Source organism: Meriones unguiculatus, chromosome 19 (genome assembly GCF_030254825.1).
Source record: "Meriones unguiculatus strain TT.TT164.6M chromosome 19, Bangor_MerUng_6.1, whole genome shotgun sequence".
In the NCBI taxonomy this organism is placed as follows: domain Eukaryota; kingdom Metazoa; phylum Chordata; class Mammalia; order Rodentia; family Muridae; genus Meriones; species Meriones unguiculatus.
Window position 1 is genome coordinate 66,113,433 of NC_083366.1, and position 4,609 is coordinate 66,118,041.

Below are 4,609 nucleotides of genomic sequence, written 5' to 3' on the forward strand. Positions count from 1 at the left end.
ACTGATTTTTGTTGTTTTTGATGTTGTTCATAAGTACTGCTAGAAAAATATAGACTAGATAATTACTGTGTCCAGGTTCAGGTCTTGATGGCTGTCTGACAAACAGAAACTCACTTCACGCGTTCGTGAGGAATGCTTATTTTAGGCTTTTGTTTATTCCCTAGCCATCCATCTGTTTACCTGGTCAGAGTCCAGCTTGCACTGAGCCCAGGCTGTCATTTTGGGGGTTGGGCACCACGTCAGAACTAACAGGAAGAAGATGCTGTGGGCAAGCCCGATGACCCAAGCGAAATCCCCAGGACCCACACGGAAGGAGAGAACGGACTCCTGCCAGCTGTCCTCTGGCCTCCACATATATACCATGACGTGAGTACATACATAAATGTAAAACACAAAACCAAAGGGAAGTGCGCTGGTTTGAATAGGCATGGCCCCCATGGACTCATGCGTTTGAACGCTTGGCCCATAGGGAGTGGCACTACTAGAAGGCGTGGCCTTGTTGAAGGAAGTGCGTCACTGTGGAGGTGGGGCTAGGAGGTTATAATGGCCAAGCTCAGTCACACAGTCTCGTGTTGCCTGTGTCTCAAGATACAGAACTCTCAGCTCCTCCTCCAGCACCGCATCTGCCTGCATGCCACCATGCTGCCCACTATGATGAGAATGCACTAAACCACTGAAATTGTAAGCCAGCCCCAATTCAATGTTTTCCTTATTAAGTGTTGCCTTGGTTATGGTCTCTTCACGACATTGGAAATGCTAATAAAGACAGGAAGTAAAGCACATTTGGGCAAACCTGCATGTTCCAAGTGAGTTGGCTTTTGGCATGCCACCTAGACTCTGCGGAACTGTTGTCTAGAGCGTCCTTCCTAGCGTGACCTTCCTAGGGCATGCTTCAGGGAGTGTTGCCTGATGGACGGCAGAGGGCAGTGGGGAATGGTGCCCTGTGTAGCCTGCACACATCCCAGGAATCACTCGAACACGAGTCTAGGTGATGGTGTGAAGGAACTTTGGGAAATTCACTTATCACTTCACTAAAAAAATGGCCCAAAGTGCCATGGTCCTGAGTGGGCCTGCCTTGATAAGGGGAAAGTTTATAAATTAACAGAAAGCTTGGATTTCTCCAATTAAAGAAGTGTGAAGTGTTCAGCTGACCTTTCCTTCTGTATTCTCCTAGCATGTTTGTCTGGGGCCATAGTTGCTGCTTGGGTTAAGTGAGTTTAATATCTGTAGCAATTGTGTTGGCGCAACACAGTCCTTCCCATTTATCTCGTATGTGTCCACAAATACTCAAAGAGCATACATTGCCTCTTCATTGTGAGCTGGCATGCATGCACTCACCTCTGTTTCCTGAACTGTGAACCAGAAGAAGACTCTTTTCTCTTAAGTTGCTCTTATAGGATTTTTTTTTTCTTTTACCACAGCGATAGGACTTGCTTTATGTGACTGGCAGGTCCATAGCAAGTTCCCACGTCCTTTGTCTGGTAGGAAAAACAGAGATGACTCTCATTTGCAGACTGGGGACTCTTGAAGCCTGGGAACACGAACAGTCACCGGTACAAAAACTCCAAGAAGAACTTGTTTGTATTCAAAATATAAGACGCAGGGAATCCTGGTGGTATGGACTGATTTTCCTGAATGGCGGGATCCCTGGAAGAGGGGGCTTGCACTTTTACTATCCCAGTAAAAAGAAAGCCATAGACCAGTGCACTTGATATTGCCTGCCTGATGGAATCTGGACTCACAGCAGGGAAGGGCTTAGTTTGGCTTTAACTGAGGTGGGAAGACAAATTCTAATGTGCTGTAGCATCATCCCTGGGCCAGAACCCTGGGCTGGCTAATAAAGAGAACACCAGCTGAGCACCGGCATTCATTGTGCTCTGCCTCCTGGCTACATACAGATGGTGAGAAGCCGCCTGGCACTCTGCCACCATGCCTCCCTCACCATGATAAATTGTGCAAGGCCTCAGATGAGGACTCAGGAGTTCACGAAAATGGACTGTGGGGGAGCAGTAAGAAGTTTAACAGAGGAGTTAGTAACACCATGGACAGACAGACAGACAACAGCACAGCAGAGGCTCTGAGGAGAGTGAAACCTCGGCATCAGAGACCGACACCACAGAGAGAGGTCTGAAGAGAGGAATGAGGGCCTCCGCAGCAGAGCCAGGCTCCCTTCTTACCTTTGATTCTGAGACAGGATTCAGGGAGGGATAGGGAGCAAGCTGTGAGGCCAGAAACACCTTCTAGCATGTAAACTCACATTCCCAGGTTAAAAATCATGGTTCTTGGAAATCTATTGGCAGGAGAATTGTAAGCACTGCCTCAGCAAGGGCCTGGAGATACCTGTGAGCGGGAAGGCTGGCACTAATAAATTCACAGCAGCAGGGCTGGACTCTAGTGTCACACACACCATGACCAAGGCAACTCTTATCAAAGAAAGCATTTAATCGGGGGCTCACTTACAGCTTCCGAGGCTTAGTCCCTTATTATCAGGCTGGGAACAGTAGCTGAAGCTACATCCTGATCTATGGGCAGAAAGAGAAGAGAGAGCCTGGGCCTGGCACGGGCTTTTGAAAAGTTAAAACCCACCCCCAGTGACACACTTCCTCTAACAAGGCCACACCTCCTAATCCTTCTAATCCTCTCCAATAGTGCCACTCCCTGGCATGCTAACATTTGATCCCATGGGGGCCATTCTGACTCAAATCGCAGTAGCTAGTAAAAGGCATAAAGCGGTCCAAGAAAATTTTGGTTTTCACACCCCATGTCTTCCCAGTCAGCCAAGAATCAGCACTGCAGCATCTTCATTTCAGACTTGGCTTCTCCAGAGGGCTGTAGCCACGACCATCAGCACATTCAAGTGAAATTCGGGAAGGATGGGAAGAAACTGTTCCTGAACCAATTCCCAGGTCCTCGGGGCTTTGAGACATGTTGGTGGCTCTTCCTACTGGCTCTGCAGCATCTTCTCTTGCCAACCCAGGCTTTCCTCCCTCCTGTCCTTTTGCTGTCTCAAGGACTTCTGAAGCAATCTCCTTGGCTGTGCCTCTTCCTCGAGGGTTTTATTTTGATTAAACACTCATAATTAAAACCAAATTGGATGAACCAGAACCACAGCATTTAGTTGGCTTTTTCTCAATTGCTTTGCTTGCTTAATTTAACAAAAATCAGAGAATGGAAAAGAGAATGATTTCCAATTCATTAAAGGAAGGCTGAAAAATATACTCATTTTCTGGGTACAAGAAGCAAGTGCTTTACTCTTAATTTTCTTTGTGTGGTTACCTTTGAAGTTGTTTTAAAATAACTTTCATGTGTAGAATAATCAGTTTAGAATGTGAGAGAATGGGTGTGGGTATTTTAAATAAAGAAGTATTTTTTTCAATGTTGCTGTGCTCTATAGTATAATATTTTATGTTTTTTTTACAAGTAAAAATAGTGATAATTCCAAAATTCCTAATTTTTACACTTATTTCTTAAAATGTGTATGTGCAACATTAAAAAAGTAGAATTCTATAAGTTTATAGATTAAAAGCCTCTAATTTTTAAGGAACGAAGTAAGATCTAGAATGTTATACAAGAATCAAAATTTATTTTTTACCTTTCAAAGATTGATTACATTGAAAAAATCTAATTTTTCTAGCACAGACAGTGAAGGGGTTGGGGAGAGGGAGGAAAGAAACACAGAGAATTAAGAAATGAAGAGGAGTAGTTGTCAATCAACTAACAGTTTCCTTGTCCAGTTATGCCAAGGTTATTGAAGGGAGAACAAAGAAATGGTGTGAATAACTCTACATTCACAAAGTTAGCGACTTGAATAGCTATTTCTAACGAAAGCAAGTCAGCTCATAAAATCAGCAACACTGAGTGAATGGTCCTTGTTTGTTATTTATTTTATAAATGATCCTTGTTTATTATCGAGCTAGCTCTTATGGGTTTGCGCATGGCACATGTGTGGAAGAGCGCGGTCAACCTTGGGGGTCGGTCCCCCCTTTCTTCTGGTTGGGTACACCCGTCTCATTTGTTTTCACAGTACAAAGGCTGGGTGGCTCAGCAGCTTTCAGGGAGACCCTCCTTCCTAACTCAGTGCGGGATCACTGTGATTCTAGACGGTTATACCATGTGTCTGGCTTCATCTGGGTCTGGAGAATCTCAACCTGGAGACTCCAGCTTGTGTGAAAAGTGATTCAGCCACTGAGCCAACTCTGCAGACCCCATCAAGACAGTAATTTGCGATATTTAAAAAGGAACAGAAAAGGCTCAGCCCAGACAGGTGCACTGCTGAGGCCTTCCATACAGTTAAGGAGTAAGCAACACTAATTCTCTATAATCTCTTTCAGGAAACAGAAGCTCGAGTCATGCTTGCTGATTCACTCAATTAGTTTACCGTTACCCTGATAACAAACTCAGATAAATATGCAACATTAAAGGAAAACTGTCACATGGAATGAACGTAGACACAAACATCCCCTATAAAGTATTAGCGAATCAAATCCAACCTCTAGGCTATTCATCATCTTTGGATGGATGAACTGAAGGTGGCTAAGTTTCTTTCATCAGTGTGTAACCCAGTTGTTCTCACCCCGGGAGGCTCTTACCTCGTTGGGGCTTGTGAACC

General features: G+C 44.7%; 1 long non-coding RNA gene across 1 annotated transcript; it reads left to right on the plus strand.

Moving 5' to 3' along the window:
- Positions 1 to 543: 543 nt before the first annotated feature.
- LOC132649239 (uncharacterized) lies at positions 544 to 3,105 on the plus strand. The gene is made up of 2 exons (XR_009587673.1): positions 544 to 681; positions 1,422 to 3,105. It is a non-coding gene; the product is annotated as an uncharacterized LOC132649239 (long non-coding RNA).
- The last annotated feature ends 1,504 nt before the right edge of the window (positions 3,106 to 4,609 follow it).